A 22,254-nucleotide genomic window follows, 5' to 3' on the forward strand; every position below is an offset into this window, starting at 1 on the left:
CTGAGTTTTTGATCTTAGCCATTCTGTCTTTTGTGAGGTGGAATCTCATGGTTGTTTTGATTTGCATTTCCCTGATAACTAAGGATGTTGAACATTTCTTTAGGTTCTTCTTGGCCTTTTGATATTCCTCATTTGAGAATTCTGTGTTTAGCTCTGTACTCCATTTTTAATAGAATTATTTGGTTCTCTGGAGTCTAACTTCTTGAGTTCTTTTTATACATTAGATATTGTCCTCTATCAGTTGTAGGATTAGTAAAGACCTTTTCCTGGGAAGAGTTTGTGGAAGGATTAATGGGTCTGAAGGAGATAGGAACTCCACAGGAAGACCATCAGAGTCAACTTTACCAGGACTCTTGGGGCTCCAAGAATCTGAACCACCAAACAAATAGTATACATTGGTTGGACCTAACTCCCTAATCCCTGAACATATGTATTAGATGTGTAGATTGGTTTTTATGCAGGACCCAGAACAACTGGAGCAAAGGCTATCTCTGACTCTGCTGTCTGACTGTGGATTTGGTTTGCCTACCTGGGATGCTTTGTCTGTCCTCAGTGACAGAGGATGTGTCCAGTCCTACACTGATGTTCCAGGATGGGTTGGTACCTGGGGCCAAGGGTTGCTCCTCCTTCTCAATGGAAAGGACAAGAATGGAGAAAGGGTTTGTCAGGGCGAACTAGGAGCAGAGAGCTATGATAGGATGTAAAATGAATAAATAAATTGATGAAAAAACTCAAATTTAATATCCTACTTAATGGCAAAATACTCTATTTGTATGAAAGACAAGAAAGCTTACTCAAGGATAAAGTTATATGGCATTATATTATAGACTCTAGCGTACATATTGGTGCTGGGTCTCAAACCCAGGTCAAATGGCTAATGAAGTTGTTTGTTGAACATACCATAGTAGACCTGGATGCCAGGTTCTACCAGCATCCCTCAGTCCCTCTGTGAAACAGAGAGTGACTGACACACCCCACCCCCTACCTTAACCTATTCCAGTCCAAGAGTTGGGCTGCCCTTCCCCTAGTCATCCTTTCCTATAAAACTCAACGATTTTGGTTACCTGGTCCTTTGTTTACTCCTTACTCCCCTGGCTCTCCCCTTCTCTGTCTCCCCACATGACTTGACTCAGTATCATGTTTACTCTGGACTTTCATAGATGTCCCTGCTTCTGGCTATGCTCTCCCTTTTATCTACAATAAAACTTCTCCACCATCCCTAGAAACAGTCATATCCTTCCTTTTTATTTCTATTTATTTATTTATTTATTTATTTATTATTCTTTCATTAATTAGGAAATGAAAATATCAACACGATTATTGAAATTGAATTTGTGAAACAATTTTTATTTAAAATTTTATTTAAAAGTTACACTATCTTGCTTGTTACAGCTCCTAAAGAATGCTATTACAAATGTTTAAACAGCCTGTATTTCAGGATGCATGAATTATAGCTTATTTTATCTGTATATATAGCAATAAGCATTAGAAAAATGAATCCAAGAAAACAAGATTAATGATTTTTTTAACCATCCACATTGGCATGTCAACTGTCATTTCACATAGCCCTGCTCTTAGATGAAGAACTACAGGCATCAGTGACTATTGAGAAAGGGAGAACCAGTTTTCTCCAGGAATGAACTCTGATGATTATCTGTTCCCAAGTGGTTAGCTATAAATACATGTAGAGAAGAGAAACAGCAAATTGTCACAGTAGGCTGTAAAGATACAAGTCACGGGAGAATGGAGAGGTCATTCATTTGAGAGAGAGGAAGGAACACAGGAGGGAGAAGGGAGAGGGAAAGGTGAAGTTGATGCAAACCAAGTGCCCATACATGAAATTCGTAAAATAATTAAAGAGAAAAAAGAAAATAAATCTATTAAATATGACAACAATCACAACAAAACAAAAACAGAACAAAACATACTATTGTCTTGAAACCCTAAGGGTAACACTTGCTTTATTTTTTCCCCAAAATTTAGGAGCAACTTTGTAGGTTCACCATATCTCTCCAAATGCCTTCTTCATAAATAGGGTGAGAATTTCTTAATCCATTAAAACTCTTGGGATGATTTTTAAAAGTCTGGATTTATAAATTACTCTTATTCCTCTACCACTTCCTTTCCTCACCTATGCCATACAGAAGACCTAACATGTACAACTGCCTATCTTTCAATTGTAGAACAGAACTAGTTTATTGCCCTTCTTTTTTACTATAAATGCCAAAATGTAAGGTTTTTTTTATAAGAATTGAAATCCTGATAATTTAAGCTTGGGGCTATATTCAATTAATGGATGGTGGAAGCAATGGTATTAAATTAACTACATCTGCCTGCTGAAACTTTATAACAAATGGAAACTACTTAACAATATTCACAGACTTGAAAAAATTGAAATTAGGCATCATGATGGTACCAATCTATAATGCATGTACTTAGGAGTTAAAGTCATGCGGACAACTTCAAAGTCAACCTGGACCATATAGTGAGACCCAGTCTCCAACTACCAAGGACTAGGGAACTAACTCACTAGTAAAATACTTCCCTAGCATGTACAGCTAAATGTCTTTGTTTCTTTCCTACCACTGAATAAAAAATAACATCTAGAATCAGGAAGTCTACTACAATGAAATCAAGATTGCTTTGACATATAAATGAGGGAATAATTAGTATTTACTGACAATTTGCTCTAAAGCAACATAATAGAAGCTAGTTAAAATATTAATTGGGATTTTCTTCAGAAATTTCCTCTTTTTATTGAGTTCTTTTTTGAAATCTTGTACCCTTTTAATTCATTCATTCTCTTTTCTTGTAATAAATTTTTGTCTTCTCTGACTTGTGAAACATTCATGTACTCATATTTTGTTCTTTTTATGTAACACCCACCAAGTTATCTTAATTAGGAGTCAGTATTATAGAAATGGTGTTTTGTGGATGAAATAAGTTTTATTGCTAGGAAATGGAATCATTCTGTATAACCATCAACTGATAAATGGATAATGAAAATGTGACATGTATATACAATGGAAACTTAATGAACAGCAAAAATTGAATTAAAAGCTTGCAGGTAAATGAATAAAACAGGGGAAATTATACTGAGTGAGGTCACATAGGGCCCCAATGACAAAAGGCTGCATTGTTTTTCATGTGGGGATTCTATTTTCAGAATTTTTTTCCTGTGTGGAACATCAGGTACCTAATGGATTCTAGGAAAGTAAAAATTATCCATAGGTAGGGAAAGGGATACAACTAGAAAGGAGGCTAGTAAAATAGAGGTGACATGGAAGTAACAAGGGGGAAAACTAGAGACAGAAGAAGTTAAGTAGGTAATAGAATGATGGGGATGGGGAAGTGGAGAGACAGAGTGATATATGCAACCTATAACAATGAACGATAGTCAAATGCATGAGAAATAAACTAATGAGGAATAATCCTGTCATCTGAAAGTGTAAGTTTCTGCCAGAGTCCTACTAGTACAGATGAGGATCATTGCAGCTAACCATTAGACTGAACAGGGGGACCCCAAATGGAGGAGTTAGAGAAAAGACTGAAGGAGCTGCAAAGGTTTGCAACACTATAGGAAGAACAACAATATTAACCAACCAGTCCCACCAGAGCTCCCAGGGACTAAACCACCAACCAAAGAGTACACATGGAGGGACCCATGACTCCAGCCACATATGTAGCAGAGGATGGCATTGTCCAACATCAATAGGAGAAAAAGTCCTTGGTCCTGTGAAGGCTCAGGTGGGTGGGAGTGGGGGTGTCCTCAAAGAGGCAGGAGGGGAAGTGGGTATGGGAGATGGTGGGAAAGGGGATAGTTGAAATGTAAATATATAAAATATGTATTTAAAAGGAAATAAAGAAAATAAAGCAAATAAAGCAAAAGAGCGTAAGTTTAAGCGTATGTCAACTAAATAAGTGTCAATAAAAAACATGAGGTGGAGGAAGGAAGACAAGGGGTAGGCTACTAAAAACTAACGATGTACAAAGAATTCTTATGAAAACCCACTATTTTGTCAAATCACCAGAATATAACTTTTAAAAAGGAGTTTGAGCACACATATGCAACAATTAGTGAACAATACTGGTCCTAGAAGACATAGAATATTAAATGAAAATCTCGACGCTAGGCATTAGTTACCTTCCTACAAGTTATAGATCAGAGAGGCTCCAGGGGTATCCAAATAGATACAGGTTATTGTCATTGTTCATAGTTGCTCAGCCTAAGGGGACAGTAGGACCCTATAGTAGAAGACACTACACAACTTTGTTGCAGGACACATAAATGATTCTTGAACAGACCAAGAAATTCCCCAACTGGTTAGCTTTATAGTGTTGATAGATGCTATGTAGAGGCTGCTGTGAGAAAATGCATTAGTTGTTTTCCCTATCACTGTTCACTGTACGATATAATACTGATCTGCCAGGCAAGGTGTACCCATTAGTGCAGTAGTGGCAAGACTGTTTACAGGTACAATCAGTTACTATTTTGATTAAATTTGAGGTCAATGCCATCGAAAGAAATTCATGCTTGGTACTGTAAATGTTAACAAAAACTCATGACTAGTGTAATTATAGGCCCTAGAAGAAAGCCTATTATTATTTCATAGCTTTTTGTTGCTATGTGTGTAGTGGTTAGCATACAGATGTGTTCATGTTGAAAGTATTGAGAATAAGTGACTGTGAATTCTCACACAGAAATGGACCATTATCAGCCACACTTCTCCAAGCTAAGAAAACATTGCAAAAGAAAGAAAGGAACTACATAAGAACAAGAAGATAGGAAGGAATGTTGTGAGAAACTGTCCTCTGGACATGCCTTGGCTGTTGCAAGCATGAATTCACAGCAGCTGTGTTTGCCTACAGAATATATATCCACAAGATCAAGATAGTTAAAAATTCCAAAACGAACTCTAGGGGAGACCTTGCTACTACTTTTTAGCTAACTTGATGGTGGTACCAAACTTCAGTCTAAATATTTATGTTTATCACCATAAATAAATGTTGCTGCCATCCTTACAGAGAAACTGCCCACTCCCCCAAACTTTCTACCTACACTTTGTCCTGTCTGCAAGATGTGCTGTGATAAAGATCTCCCGGAAATTGTGGGAGGAGCCCACCAAGGGTCCAACCTGAGATTCATGCTGTGAGAGGAAGGTCACACCTGGCACTACGTGGAGGGACAAGTCCCAGTGGCTGGAGAGCTCAGAGACCTAACAAAGAACCAAACACGAATAGAAAAAAAAATCAATGAAATATATAAGAGAAGAATACATTTTTAAAAAGTAAAATACTATAGTAGATGTATTTTAATCAAACAAAATAAGCAATCAAACAAAATAAGCAAGTCAGTAAGTGTGCAAAATTAGATAACTTGATTAAACGGAATTCACAGTTACATATAAGTTCAGGATTTGAAAATGATTGAGATGATCTACACCATTGGCATACTGTAAAAGAAAAAAATGTATGTAGAAAAAGCACGGATGTCACTACTTGCTAAGCAAACAGGAAATAGAGAAGGTTTTTTTTCAATTTGATAATGAATAGCTACATAAAGATAGATATGGAGCTGTGTTTTCACATCTGCTAAACATGTATAAGGACCTGAGTTTCTTCCATAGCACTATAAATCAAGCAACAGCAAAAGAATGGCTACAAACCTTTGCCTATCAAACAGAAAGAAACTAGTTATTTTCATTCTTAGACCAGGAACAAAATGATTCTTTTATAAGTTCTAGTCGATATTTATGTCTTGTCTAATGAAGTAAGGCAATGAAGGAAATAAATGTATTCAGGGTGAAAAGAAGAAATAAAACTCTTTTGTAGGCAGATATAGTACAATATAGCAATCTTTCCTCAAAGGACTGAAATACTCCAGACCGTGTATATGAAATGTTTACCACTTTGTATAATTCACTTTCTTCTATTAAATTATGATCTGTTTATGGTTATGTGCTTAGAAGTATAAGAATCTGTGTAATATCAACAGCCTGTGGCCATTGGCTCCTGTCTGATCTGTTCCAATAATTCCATCTTAAAGCTAGAGAGTGAAAGTGGTTAGAAAATGAAAACAACGACCTCCTTCAGCTACCACACTACAACATTAGTGAAAATAAATTCCATCTAAGTAATTTCCATCTGGCAATAGTTAAGTTAGGCTTCAGGAAGTCAGCTGGCAATGGTGCTAACAGGAGGTGCACTACTTAACTGTGGACTCTGTGGCTGCTTTTCTGGAAGCAAAGCTATCCTAATTCCTAGAATTTGCCAGTTTCTTTTCTATAAACACTTCCATAACTGAACGTGCAGTCAGGTAGATGTGGTCACCATTCAGCAAGGAGTGAGAAATAATTCTAGTTTGTCATAAATAAGACAAGAATTCAGAAAAGTAACTGTGAAGGTATGCAATAAAGAAACAGGGAATTGAGACAGAGGCTAGGTCAGCAAAGAAAATGATCACACTTCAAAATATCAAGAAAACACTTCTAAAAGTTAAGATCAAATTTGATACTAGTTCTCAGTTTAGCACTGAATCCTAAGATTGGCATCAAGGAGTTTCAATTGTTTTTGAAAGAAATGTCCCAGCTAACTTTAGCACAGTGCTTCTACACATGTGGTTCCAAAGAGCAGCAGGCAGCAGCAGCAGGCACTGGAAATATGCAAGACATGTAAATTTGTATTTCCATCCTGAATCTACTCACTTAGGAACTCTGGGAGTCATGCCCAGGCATCCTTGGCTTAACATGTCTTCAAGGTTACTCTGAAACCCACAAAAGTTGTGGACTCTGAGTAACTGCAGTCCCAGGTTTTTGTTTTGTTTTGTTTTGTTTTCTGTGACCAATCAGGCCAAAACCACAGTAGAGGTTTTTATCCTGCCAAAATGGCCAGGTTAACTTATGTCAAAAATGAAATGGCTCGAGCAAAAACTGAGGGAGCAGCCAGCCGATGACTGGCCCAACTTGAGACCCATTACATATGGGAAAGCCAATCCCTAACACTATTAATGATAACTCTGCTATGCTTGCAGACAGGAGCCTAGCATAACTGTCTCCTAAGAGGCTTCATCCACGAGCAGATGGAGGCAAATACGGAAACCCACAGCCAAATATCAGGCCCAACCCAGGCAGTCTTGGGGAAAAGTTGGAAAAAGAAATGAGCAAGTAGGAGAGGTCAAAGACACCATAGGCAGACCCAGAATCAACTAACCAGGGACCATGGGATTTCACAGAACCTGGGCCATCAACCAGAGAGCATGCAAATATGCAGTTTTGTCTTCATTGTGGGTCCCCTAAAGAGTGGAGCAGGGGCTATATAGGTCTATGTTTCATGGCAGTGTGATTCCTTCTGCCTACCTGGACTGCCTGGTTAGGCCTTAGTAGGAGTGGATGTGCATAGTGCTGCAGGGACTTGATGTCCCAGGGTGAGGTGATACTTTCTCAGAGGAGAAGGGAAGGAGGCAATGGAGAAAGGGACTTAAAAGGGTGGGACTTGAAAGAGAGGAGGGCCAGTGTCAGGGGGACTCAGATCAGGGTGAAAAGTGAAAAGAAGAGAATGGCTTTGAAATTGCCAAATAAAAGGAGGGAGGGAGGGAGGGAGGGAGGGAGGGAGGGAGGGGAGAGAGAGAGAGAGAGAGAGAGAGAGAGAGAGAGAGAGAGAGAGAGAGAGAGAGAACGCTTTGGATGTATCAAGCAGGAAATACAGAATGGTATACATAGAAATAAATGCTGCTAATATTATCATATCATCCTTATTCTCTAGAGTACCCTATTTCTCTGTCACAGTCATATTAGGGTTAATTTTCTTTATAGTCTTCCTTTGGCATTTTTAAGACATAGAAACACAAGCCTTTGTTTTCAGGCTGACCACTTAGTTCTTCATGTTCTTGTTCAATACTTCTTTCTGTCACTTAATATTGTCTGAAGGGATTATAAAATTATATAATCGGGAGGCAAGGAGATAGTAGTACCAAGCAGGAAGACTTTTCTTAAAGATTCAGTAGATTTGATCGTAAAATGACAAATGTAAATGAGTGAATTGATTTCTAGACTCTCTGTTACATTTGTTGCAATGACTATTTCTCTGCCTGAATTTTTTACATGTTTACCATTATGGTAGCTTTAGACTATATATTTAAATAGTGAAATGCGCTGCCTATGGCTTTGTTTTTTGCCTGATTGCTCTAACTATTGAAGGCTTATGACTTCACATAAGTTTAAAGATTTTTTCTATTAATATGAAACTTTTATCAGAATGTTGAAATGCATTGCACTGAATCTGTAGACTTCTTTGAGTACTACAGACTATTTGTCAATATTAATATTATAATTTATGAACACTTAATATCTTATTTATTCCTGAATCTTTCTATTTTGTTCATCAGTTGTTATTTTCCACCAAAGAAAATTTTCAACTCATTAGTTATAGTTACTTAATATTTTAATTTTTCTGTGTTGTTTAAAGTTTAATGCTCTTTATTTTCTTTTCAGGTAGTTCAGGGTTACACCTAAAACTGCTGAAATAATTTCTTAGTTTTGTTGTTGTTTTAGTACTTCAGGAGTATTTTTTGTATGTTTATTTGAGTCAGTGTCCCACTATGTAGTGCTGGCTGTCCTGGCTGTTCTCAAATTCTACCTTCCTCTTCCCCTAAAACAGAAGTATTAAAATCTTGTGACAATATGCCCAGGCTCATTCATTAGTTCTTAGTGAACCTTTTAAATACTGGGAACTTTCTATATGCAAGAGGAAGGCATCTGAAAATACTTATTTTCTGTATTATTTTGATTCATATTCCTGCAGGAACAGCAGGAATACAGAACAAAACTGAAAGTCTCTTCAATAAATGGTGCTAGAAAATTTGTATATCCACAAAGAAAAAAATAATTGGAATACCATCTTACTTCATACACAAAAATCAATATAGAGGAATTAAATATTAAAACATGAAATCCCCTGTTATCTAACTCTTCAGAGGGAAAACTTTAGAAGTTCCTCTTTTGATGTGACACAAAAACCATTAACTAAAAAAACAAAAAAACAAAAAATGAAAAGAGTTTATTGAATGTAAAGGACTCTTCACAGTACAGGAAGTGTAGAAGAAAACAAAAGATCCTCCTATCGAATGGAAGGAAATAATTGTAAATTGGACAGCGGATAATATATTAACACCTGTCTCTCTTTTTCTATTTGTTTTGTTTTGTTTAATTTGATTTTGTTCTATTTGTTTTGTTTTGTTTAATTTGATTTTGTTCTTTTTGTTTTGTTTGCGACAGAGTTTCTCTGCATATCCCTGGCTGTACAGGATTTCACTATGTAGACCAGGCAGGCCTAGAACTCACAGAGAATCATATGCCTCTGTATCTCAAATGTTAGGATTAAAGGTATGCACAACCACACATACTTGATTGATGCCCTTTTCCCCATCTTTATTAAATTGGGTATATCTTATTTACATTTCAAATGTTATTCCCTTTCCTGGTTTCCACCCCAACATCCCCCTAAACCCTCTCCCTCCCCTTCTATATGGGTGTTCCCCTCCCCATCCTCCCCCCATTACCCATCCTCCCCCCATTACCACTCTCCCCCCAAGATTCCCGTTCACTGAGGGTTCACTCTTGGCAGTACCAAGCGCTTCCCCTTCCACTGGTGCCCTTACTAGGCTATTCGTTGCTACGATGCAGTTGGAATCCAGGGTCAGTCCATGTATAGTCTTTAGGTAGTGGCTTAGTCCCTGGAAGCTCTGGATGGTTGGCATTGTTGTTCATATGGGGTCTTGAGCCCCTTCAGCTCTTTCAGTCCTTTCTCTGATTCCTTCAACGAGGGTCCTGTTCTCAGTTCAGTGGTTTGCTGCTGGCATTTGCCTATGTATTAGCCGTATTCTAGCTGTGTTTCTCAGGAGAGATCTACATCCGGTTCCTGTCAGCCTGCACTTCTTTCCTTCATCCATCTTATCTAGTTTGGTGGCTGTATAGGTATGGGCCACATGTGGGGCAGGCTCTGAATGGGCGTTCCTTCAGCCTCTTTTCTAAACTTTGCCTCCCTATTCCCTGCCAAGGGTATTCTTGTTCCCTCTTTAAAGGAGTGAAGCATCAGCATTTTGGTCATCCTTCTTGAGTTTCATGTGTTCTGTACATCTAGGGTAATTCAACCATTTGGGCTAATATCCACTTATCAATGATTGCATACCATGTGTGTTTTTCTGTGATTGGATTAACTCATTCAGGATGATATTTTCCAGTTCCATCCATTTCCCTATGAATTTCAAAAAGTCATTGTTTTTAATAGCTGAATAGTATTCCATTGTGTAGATGTACCACATTTTCTGTATCCATTCCTCTGTTAAAGGGCATCTGGGTTCTTTCCAGCTTCTGGCTATTATAAATAAGGCTGCTATGAACATAGTAGAGTATGTGTCTTTGTTGTATGTTGGAGAATCTTTTGGGTATATGCCCAAGAAAGGTATGGTTGGGTCCTCAGGTAGTGCAATTTCCAATTTTCTGAGGGGCCTCCAGACTGATTTCCAAAATGGTTGTACAAGTCTGCAGTCCCACCAACAATGGAGGAGTTTTCCTCTTTCTCCACATCCTCCCCAGCATCGACTGTCACCAGAGTTTTTGATCTAAGCCATACTGACTGGTGTGAAGTGGAATCTCAGGAATGTTTTGATTTCCATTTCCCTTATGACTAAAGATGTTGAACATTTCTTTAGGTGTTTCTAAGCTATATGGCTTTTAGTATGTTTAGATAGGGGCCTTGAATTCTTGTTCTTTCCAGGACTTTTGTCATGAAGGGGTGTAACACTTTGTCAAATGCTTTCTCAGTATCTAATAAAATGATCATGTGGTTCTTATCTTTCAGTTTGTTTATATAGTGGATTACGATGATAGTTTTCAGTATATAAACCATCCCTGAATTCCTGGGATGAAGCCTACTTGATCATGATGGGTGATTGTTTTGATGTGTTCTTGGATTTAGTTTGCAAGAATTTTATTGAGTATATTTGCATCGATATTCATAAGGGAAATGGTCTGAAGTTCTCTTTCTTTGTTGGGTCTTTGTGTGGTTTAGGTATAAGAGTAATTGTGGCTTCATAGAAGGAAATCTGTAGTGCTCCATTTGTTTCAATTTTGTGGAATACTTTGGATAGTATTGGTAGGAGGTCTTCTGTGAAGGTCTGATAGAATTCTGCACTGAACCCATCTGGACCTGGCCTCTTTTTGGTAGGAAGATGTTTAATGACCGCTTCTATTTCTTTAGGGGTTATGGGGTTGTTTAAATGCTTTATCTGTTCCTGATTTAACTTTGGTACCAGGTATCTGTCTAGGAAAATGTCCATTTCCTCCAGATTTTCAAGTTTTGTTGAATATAGGCTTTTGTAGTAGGATCTGATGATTTTTTGAATTTCCTCTAATTCTGTTGTTATGTCTCCCTTTTCATTTCTGATTTTGTTAATTTGGACACACTCTCTGTGTCCTCTGGTTAGTCTGGTCAAGGGTTTATCCATCCTGTTGATTTTCTAAAAGAACCAACTTTTGTTTCTATTGATTCTTTGTATAGTCATTTTTGTTCCTACTTGGTTGATTTCAGCTCTGAGTTTATTTCCTGCCTTCTACTCCTCCTAGGTATATTTACTTCTTTTTGTTCTAGAGCTTTTAGATGTGCCGTCAAACTGCTGATATATGCTCTCTCCTGTTTCTTTCTGCAGGCACTCAGAGCTATGAGTTTTCCTCATAGCATAGCTTTCATTGTGTCCCATAAGTTTGGGTATGTTGTACCTTCATTTTCATTAAATTCTAAGGAGTCTTTAATTTCTTTCTTTATTTCTTCCTTGACCAGGTTATCACTGAGTAGAGCATAGTTCAACTCCACGTATATGTGGGCGTTCTTCCCTTACTGATATTTAAGACCAGCTTTAGACCATGGTGGTCTGATAGGATGCATGGGATTATTTCTATCTTTCAGTATCTATTGAGTCCTGTTTTATGACCAATTATATGGTTCAATTTTAGAGAAAGTACCATAAAGTGGTGAGAAGAAGTTATATCCTTTTGTTTTAGGATAGAATGTTCTATACATATCCATTAAGTCCATTTGGTTCATAACTTCTGTTAGTCTGCCTATGTCTCTATTTAATTTCTGTTTTCATGTTCTGTCCATTGATGAGAGTGGGGTGTTGAAATCTACTATTATTGTGTGATGCAATGTGTGCTTTGAGCTTTAGTAAGGTTTCTATTATGTGTGCAGGTGCCCTTGTATTTGGAGCATAGATATTTAGGATTGAGAGTTCATCTTGGTGGATTTTTCCTTTGATGAATATGAAGTGTTCTTCCTTATCTTTTTTGATGACTTTTGGTTGAAAATCAATTTTATTCGATATTTGAATGGCTACTCCAGCTTGCTTCTTCAGACCATTTGCTTGGAAAGTTGTTTTCCAGCCTTTTACTCTGAGGTAGTGTCTGTCTTTGTCCCTGAGGTGTGTTTCCTGTAGGTGGCAAAATGCTGGTCCTCATTATGTATCCAGTTTGTTAATCTGTGTCTTTTTATTGGAGAATTGAGTCCATTGATGTTGGGAGATATTAAGGAATAGTGATTGTTGCTTTCTGTTATCTTCTTATTTGGAGGTGAGATTATGTTTGTGTGCTTGTCTTCTCTTTGTTTTATTGCAAAGCAATTAGTTTCTTGCTGTTTCTATGGTGTAGTTTTCCTCCTTGTATTGGGCTTTACCATTTATTATCCTTTGTAGGGCTGGATTTGTAGAAACATATTGTGTAAATTTGGTTTTGTCATGGAATATCTTGGTTTCTCCATCCATGTTAATTGAGAGTTTTGCTGGATACAGTAACCTGTGCTGGCATTTGTGTTCTCTTAGGGTCTGTATGTCATCTGTCCAGGATCTTCTGGCTTTCATAGTATCTGGTGAGAAGTCTGGTGTAATTCAGAAAGGTCTGCCTTTATATGTTTATTGACATTTTTCCTTTACTGCTTTTAATATTCTTTCTTTGTTTTGTGCATTTGGTGTTTTGACTATTATGTGACTGGAGGAGTTTCTTTTCTGTTCCAATCTTTTCTGTTTTGTAGGCTTCTTGTATGTTTATGGGCATCTGTTTCTTTAGGTTAGGGAAGTTTTCTTTCATGATTTTGTTGAAGATATTTACTGGTCCTTTGAGTTGGGAGTCTTCATTCTCTTCTATACCTATTATCCTTAGGGATTTATGCCTTCTTAAACAAAAGAAAAGCATTACTGAAAGAACAGAGAGAATTTGATTTAAAAATAGGCAAAAAACCAAAGACATATTTTAAAAAGCAGACATATCAGTTTCAAAATGGTATGTGAAATTATTAATATCATAGAAATTAGGGAAATTCATTGGAAAAATCCTGGCCGGAGTGAGATGGGAAGGGAACCCTCGTAACTTATTTGTGGAAATTAAAATTAATACAACCATTATATAAAATTATATAGATATTCTTTAACTTCTAGGAATATAGCCAACAATATAATTGAAAGCAATATGTCAGAGATATCTATTCTTCTATATTCACTGCAGTTCAAACAAAGGCATGGAAACAAGCTAAATGCTCATTGACACATGAACGGATACACACAATTTTATATACATACCAAATGGAACATATTATTCAGCCTAAAAATAAACAATGTTGTTACTTTCAGCATTATGAATAAATTCTTTAAAATCTTCACTAGGTAAAATGTATTACACATATAAAATCAAACATGACAATTCACCTTATATAAGCAATATGATATATTGAAACTCAGAAATAGGTACTGGAAGGGCAAAAGGATGTGGCTTGGATTATCCAAAGATATAAAGTTTCAATTACACACAATGAATAAGACTTAGATATTTACAATATAATATATAGTAAAGAGGTAAAATAGTATCAAATAATTAAATATTTACAAATAAGGTGGATTTTATGTTAAACATTCATTTCACAAATGAGAATAAGAAAATTATTAAAAGTAGTAGATATATTTATGATATTACTTATGATAATTCCATATATATATATATATATATATATATATATATATATATATATCACCTAGGTCATCAAGGTAAATGCATTAAATAACTACATTCTATTTGCTACTCCTGTTTTAATTTTCACAAAAATTAAAATAAAAGTAATATGGACTTCTGTGCCCTAAATATAAAAAACTGTGCTATAGGTGTTTACTGAGAAAATTTTTATTTATTTTCTCATTAGTTTATTTATTTAGAGATATTTTGGCTATGTAACTAAGGAAGGATTTCTACTCAAACTCTACCTGTTGCTGCATCCAAAGTATAGGAAATATATGTGTGTAGAAATATGCCCTCTCAATTCTCAAAGTTATAAAACACTTTTTTAGTTTTCAAAGAAACTTTGAATCTTAAGTCTTGACAAAATACACATCACTCAAAAGTTGCAGTCTTATTATTTTAATGATTAAAGTATATTCACAATGCCATACAACCATCAACACTATCCATCCCAGAGTTCTTTCATCTTCTACAACCGAGATTCTAGTCATTATAAATGAATATTATGCGATTCCTTCTTTCCCAGGCCCTGTGATTCTGACAATGTACCAGTATCAATTAGAGTCATCTTAGGATGGATCCAATGAAAATGGGAACCTCACCGAGTTTTTGAAAGTATAGTATCCTTATCCCATAGCCTTGGTTATCAAGTAAAATAAACAAACATAACCCATGAGTCTAATAGTTAAAAAAAAAGAGGCTCAATAATTTTCTTTTATGGATGGCAAAATGAAAGCTTTGGGGAGAGAACTAATTAGTTCTATATGAAGACTTGTGCTTTGTTGTCCTGGAATCACATTTGCTTTCTACTGTTCCTCGCTGCAATGGTGAGCCTATGAGAACAGTGGTACTTAAAAGTAAACTTTAATGACAATCACCTTGAGGTTGTTTGGTGAAAATAAGGATGTTCTTCCACAACATTTATTCTTACTTCTCTTTTATTATGGAATTTTGGGTCCATGATTGACCCCAATAAGGAAAAATTGACCTATACCATTAATATGATTAGCCGATGTGATTTGGCCATTTAGGAACAAGTGTTTTGGAGAATTTGTACATTTAAAAGAATCTCACAATGACACTTTAACCATTCCACGCTTTCTTTTCCTACATTTATTGGGGAAAAAAGGTAGTAAGAGTTTCTACTTTGTTTACTTGATATAGGAAATTGGATTAGTACAAATCCACCACAAGATGTGGTAGTGCTTACCTATAATCTGAGCACCTAGAATACCAGGCCAGAATATCAAAGCCAATGTGAATACTATAGTCAAACCCTTTCTCAGAAGTAGAGGTAAGGGAAAGGGAGGGAAAGGGAATAGAGAAACAAATAAGTCCAGATATACTCATGAAAATCTTTTCATATTACGATCACTTTCAAACTACTTTCATAGCTCCATTAAAATGCTTGAACCATATCTAATTATTCTCATTTTATAGACGAGGAAAACAAGGTCAGAGAGGTTAAGTGACTTGTTTAGGGTCAGCCAAGGTAAGAAATGTGAGTTTTGGAAGACCAGTATTATTCTTAATTGCTTTAATGCTTTCTTCTCATCTGTCAATTACAGGTCTTCTAGTTCAGCCTCATTTCTTTTAAGCCTGTCCTCATTTCCTCACAGTCTGAGAACTATGAATCCTAAAATACACCACATAGCTTTGTTACCATGTTTTTGGCCTGTGGTCCCTATTACAACAAAACACATAGAGGAAGACACTGTGCAAACATGCCCCAATATTACTGGCTAAGCTTGGTGACAGAGGCAGAAGAACCTGAGGGTTCCAGATCTTCCTATCAATATGTCAGCAAACAGTTCCAGCCTCAATAAACATATAATCTATCATTAATGCAGCACTTAAATGGAACATCTGCCTGTGTTTTTTCTGTCCACATGGCATTTATTTCTCATCCAGAGAATTATATTGTCTAAACTTAAAGGGCTACTGACAAAAAGTTCTTGGGAGGAAATGACCAACAGTGGAAATCATATGGTCGGGTGAGAATACTAAGATGGAGATTAGCAAATCATGCTTCAATATCTGTCATTTTCTGGGTTCTGATAAGACTATTTATAAAAGAAGCAATTCAGGTTCTGTTGTATATAAGGTTTCTTATAACTCTAACACTTTACCAAATTGTATGCAATCAAGTCTTTATGTAAGAAATCTATGTAGTCATGATTTACTTAGAGTAGAGTACATTTCAATCTGGCTGATGTGTTCAGTTTTTGTCATTAAATTTAGGGAATGTCAGATGTTGGTACAAGCATTCAAAACTAATTTGATATCAGTGTCTTTTTCTTCTATTCAGTGTTTTAAAGACAAAGTAGGTGGAAATTAAATGAGAAATAGGGGTTTTCTTGCAAATGAGAAAAATCAGATACTACAAATTATTTGAGTTGGAGCCCACTTTGGCCCACTAGATCTTCCATTTCTTTTTTTCCCAGGTGGAGAGGTTTGATGAGAGAAGAAGAATAGAAGGGTGAGAAGTAAAGGAGACTGGCCATGGGCAAATGGAGAAAAGGGGGTGGATGGGGAGAGAAGGGATAGGAGCAAAGACGGCATGAGAGCAGAGAAGAAGAAGGGCAAGAGTAGATCTTCCATTTCTGTACAAGAAATTAGGAAAGTAGAAAACTTTGGAACATCAAACTTTAAGGCAAGACATGAAAACTGTCCTGTGAAAATCTTACTTATTTCGTTGATAAGAGGAATACTATGTCATATTTATTGAAGTATACATTTATTAAATAAACATTTTATCAGAACCTACTGCGTGACATTTGAAATATAGAAATAAATGAGATGCAGAATAATTTTTTTTTTGGTTCTTTTTTTCGGAGCTGGGGACCGAACCCAGGGCCTTGCGCCTCCTAGGTAAGCTCTCTACCACTGAGCTAAATCCCCAGCCCCGAGATGCAGAATAATTTAAAGCAATACTGTGATATTCCTGTTACCCTGTCCTGAGTTACTCACGTTGTACCTCACATGGTCAAAATGCTAGAATTAGCTATTACTCTGACTCTTGAGAGAAATACATGTTATATCCTGATCACAGCTTCCCCTCCCTCCTCTCCTCTCACTCCTTCCCTCTCACCTCACCCCCCCCATCTATACTTCCTCTCCTTCTCCTTAATAAAGGGAAGTCCTCCTATTGCTATCAATAAGCCTTGGCATAAGTTGAAGACTAGGCACATTTAGATATAAGGGATTTCTTATTCTTAAATGACTTAATAAAACATATCCCTTTCTCCTAATTAACAAAATTTTATTACTACTACTCATATCTCCCTGATATCTATGATAAAAGAAACCATAGATCTAAATATATATCAATCAAAATATAAATAAAGTTTAGTATATTTATACAATGGAATATTACTCATCAATTAAAAAGTAAAATTATGAAAACTTCAGATAAGTTAATGAGCTGGAAAAATTAATTTGAGTGATGTAATACAGACCTAGACGGATAAAAGTCATGTGCTATCTCTTATTTGTAGACATTGGCTTTGAATGTATATATAATTTTTATATATATATACATATATATATGATATAATAATATATTAATATATAATATATAATTTGGAATACACATAGAGGTCAGAAATTTGCTGAGGGATCATGAAGATAGGCTTTCAAGGTAAACAATGTAGGGAACACTGATTATTCTTGCCTTGTTCACAATTCCCATTTAAATTGGAATGGGGAGAGGAGGGCAGGATAGAAAAAAGAAACTGGCAGGGATAAATATTACTAAAGAGTTTTATAGCCGTATGGAAACCTACTACTATAGAATCTTCCTAAAGCTTATGTGCCTATTTATTTATGTCAATAGAGTTAAAATGAAATTACCCTATACCAGTGCATCAAAAGCTCCTTCCTGACACCAGAGGCTAACAAGTCAAAATCCTAATCTCAGCAATGGACTCAAAATTTCTTTTTGAGTTGTCATGATAGTAAGTTTGCAAACAACCCTAAACATAACAGGCTGTTGCCAATGCTCTTGGTTACTCTCCACAGTGTGATTCTAAGACCCTGTTGCTGGAGACACTACATACTTAAGACATAGAACACAGAGAAATCGATCTGGGACTGACCTGGACACTTCATCCCTACTGAATAGTTTTCATGCTGCTTGAAGGTGCTTTGCACACTACCAAAATGTAAAGTAATCATCAAACTTCCATAACTGTACATCCCATGAATTACATGAATTAAGAAGTAAGGCAAGGCATCTCTGTATGTCCTGTAAGTAATCAACCACTCTGGCAATTTAATGTCTACTCCTCAGGAAAAAACCCATACCTGGATGAATTACAGAGCCAAGAATCTATGGTTAAACAGATCATAGACCCTAGGAGAGAATTTGATACTAACATTCTGCTGAATGAACATAATATCAAGCCAACTTCCAATGAATTGCTGTTTTATCCATAGATTATGATATCTCTCAACTCTTATCAGAGTAGGTTCTGCTTGATTTAGATGATTGTCAACAGAGAGACCTACAACTAGCCAAGGTACAGAGAATAAGAGAGTGTCAAATTGTTGGCAGTAAATAAAATGTATATACCATATCTCTTCTTCCAAAGGCAGAGTTCATTGTGGAAGAGTGGGCAGAAAGACTAAGAGCCAGAGGTAGTAGATGATTTCAAGAAGACAGTATCACCTACAGATAGAAGAATAGCTGAACTCACAGTGGTTGTGACTGCATGCATAAGATCTATGCAAGCTGAAGCTACAACAAACTGAAGCATGGAGAGGCAAGTTGAAAACAAAGCCCCACCTGGAACCAAGGAGCTATTGCCAATTGTTAGCTGATTAAAGGAAGGGTAAATTGTCTCTAACAATATCGCCCCTAAAAAGTTGACCATGGTGCAGTGGAAGGATATGTATCTGAGAAAGTTTGGGAAACACAAATTGCCCTTAATACAAAAAAGAAAGAAAGGGTGATATGGAAAAAGATGAAGGAAAGAGGGTGGATATGATCAAAACACAGTGTATAAAATTCTCAAAGAATTAATCAAATATGTACATTTTAAAAAAGAGTATGTTTCTAAAAAGGAAAAAAGGTGAATACCACTTTCACATGTTTAGACTGAAATGAATACAGAGTAAACAATTAAAAGGAACTTGCCAGATCTCTAAAATGCAGTGTTTGGAATGCATTTTGTATTTTCAGGTGGGGAAGAGATGAAGGCAATAGAAGACACAGACATTTGAACGTTTTTGTAATTATTCTCTTCCGTATTGACTAAGCAGCATCTTAGCTGAAAAAAAAGGGGGTGCAGTATAAAATGTCTTCTGGCATTATCAATGAATACTGGGCTTTAGGGTCAGAAGCGCATCCAAATCAGAACATATTTTACATCACTTATACAAAAACAATAAAACAAATATTCTTGAGGGATTTGTGCCAATTCGACCTATGGAAAAGAGCCTTGCCTATCTGGCAAGACAGCAAAGCCTTTTGGAAGATTTCATAGAAGTAAAGCCTCCAAAACCAGACAATATTGCTGATGCCAAGAAGTGCATGCTGACAGGAGCCTGATATAGATGTCTTCTGAGAGGCTCTGCCAGAGCATGACAAATGCTTGCAGCCAACCATTGAACTGAGAACTGGGTCCCCATTGGAGGAATTAGAGAAAGGCTTGCAACCCCATAAGAACAACAAAACCAACCAATCAGAGCTCCCAGGGACTAAACCACCATCCAAAGAGAGCACATGGACAGACCCATGGCTCTAGCTGCATATGTAGCAGAGGATGGCCTTATTGAGAATCAATGGGAGGAGAATCTTTTGGTCCTGCCAAGGCTGGACACCCTCCCCGCCCCCCGCCACCAGTGTATGAAAATGCCAGGACGTGGAGGCAAGAAGGGGTGGGTGGTTGAGTGGTGGAAAGGGGATTACATTTGAAATGAAAATAAAAAATATCCAATTAAAAAAAAAGAAGTAAAGCCTCCCTAATTGGCTTCAGAGCAATGATCATTCCTGCCTTTGACTCACCACTGCAGGGAGGATCTGGGAATGTTGGGTTCTCCTTGATTCCACCAAATCATTCTTAGACTTATAAAAGAGTATGCAGCATAAGAAGTAGAAGGAGCAAAACTTCAATGCTATAATTAAAAGCACCTAAGCTCTGTTCTTGTATAATTATTATCCAATAGTAATTCATGTGAAGCAACCAAATGTGTCCTGCAATGTTTACTTTGCCGCATATGGTCATGCCAAGACAATGGGAGCTGGCCAATTCCTGTGCCTAGCTTCAGGCAAATGGCAGAATTCCTAGTTTTTCTGTTTTTCGGGGACTACAGGGGCAGGTTACTGGTGAGAAGCAGTTTGAACTGCCAAGTCTAGCTTCTCTACACAGTACAGAGGCCTCTTCCTAATGAGCAGAAGCCTAGTATGTGGTCAAGTTTCACACTGCACTAGAAGAAACATCCTCCAACGTGCTTGATTATTTTTCTCATTCTGTTAGAAATAGGTCCCATTTGAAAAGCAGAATGCGTAGGAATGATGACATGACTTGTTAAGTCTAGATGATAGCATTTCTTCTAGGCTCTGCCCCAGTTATCTGACAACAACCAGATATGCCTGACTCACTATAAAGGGGGCTGCTTTCCCCCTCCTCTCTCTCTTGGTCTCCTTCTCTCTTCCCCTCTTCCACCTCTGTCCCTTCTCTACCCACTCTCTCCCCCACATTTCTCTCTCATGGCCAGCCCCTCTCTCTCTCTCTCTCTCTCTCTCTCTCTCTCTCTCTCTCTCTCTCTCTCTCTCTCTCCCCCACCCCTTTCGCTACTACCCCTTCAAATCCCCTTCTCGTGCCCTAAACAAACTCTATTCTATACTATATTTGTCATGTGCCTGATACCTCAGTGGGAAGGAATGCCTTAGCATGGACCCACAGAAGCACCCCCTTCCCTGCACCATATGGCACCTCCATAAAACATATCCCTGGCTTCTCTTTCTTTATATAAAACACTACACATGAGAAATCTCTGTCTCATAGATGTGCAGGGGAACTTTTTTTGCCCTTAATGTACTTAAGTACCATAATTACAGGGAGAATTCAATCTAGTCACATCCACTTTCCTCCCAGGAGCACCTAGCCTCCACTGAACATGGGAAGAATGGTACACAGCTGAATACTTTATGAGGGTACTGACAATGATGTTAGTGGCTGAGAAGAGTTGGGACTTTCACTATGCCAAATCAAAGACCCCAAGCACCCACATGTAAGCTCCTTCAAAGCTGGGATCTACAGTGCAGCTTTGTAAGTTAGCTGCTTTCACAAACTGCATCTGCTGTGCCTCCCTCTCTTCGCTCTAGTTCTCTATTCACTTCACTAAAATAATAAAAGAGTCGAGCTTTTCCTTTGGATTTTGAACAAAGTAGCAAAGTGTTACCATCTTCACTTCCAAAATCTTAGTGTAACGTAAATTTTTTTTATTAAATTCTACCACATCATATACATTTAGATTGGTTGGCTGGTCTAATATGTTATGGGTCAAGTTTGAGCTCCTATTTCTCTAGATTAACAAAGGGTGCTTTAAAAAGAACACTGATCTCAGGGGAAAAACAGAAGTATGTTTAAGAGGCAGCTCTGCTACTGGCAGGCAGTATGCACTTCGGCAAAACTTCTCTTTGTTTCTGTTTGATTTGTAAAACTGGGTGAGGTGCCTCTTTGTGATCATCTTGAAGCTTGCTTTTTCACACCTATGTGACATGGAGACAAAGTAACTTGGCATGCTGCCTAACACTTTGCAAACTGGTGTTAGAAGTTGAGGCTTACTAGGTAAAGAAGGAACTATACTTTCCAAAGCCTGTCAGAGTCATTTTTTCACATTATCAAACTGAATATTTAGAGGAGCTTCTCCCATTGCTAACACCCAGGCAATGTGCCACCGGAGAGGAATTGTGGATATGTGTCCTGAGGTATCCCCAGGCTAAATACCTCAGCACAGAGGCAGCTCAGAGCCAAGTCACTATATAACTCAGACAAATATCAATTGAAAATAAGATAATCTAAGGTTTACCAAGTAATTCTCTTGTGACAGGTATATGCTAAGACTTTTGTCATGTGAATTCTATTAGTTAATCTTCAGAAAAACTTATGATAGGATAACTTTACCTCTTTTTTTATACCTGAGGAAAATAGAGGTCATACAAAACTCAATAAGGAGTAATTCAGCAAGGAATTTG

At 37.1% G+C, this 22,254-nt stretch overlaps 1 long non-coding RNA gene across 4 annotated transcripts in view; it reads left to right on the forward strand.

Moving 5' to 3' along the window:
* Positions 1 to 22,254, forward strand: part of LOC147998252 (uncharacterized) — a 177,582-nt gene that overhangs the window by 148,132 nt on the left and 7,196 nt on the right. The gene's annotated exons all lie outside the window — the stretch shown is intronic.

The sequence above is a fragment of the Rattus norvegicus genome, chromosome X (genome assembly GCF_021556685.1).
Source record: "Rattus norvegicus strain SHRSP/BbbUtx chromosome X, alternate assembly SHRSP_T2T, whole genome shotgun sequence".
Taxonomy (NCBI): Eukaryota; Metazoa; Chordata; class Mammalia; order Rodentia; family Muridae; genus Rattus; species Rattus norvegicus.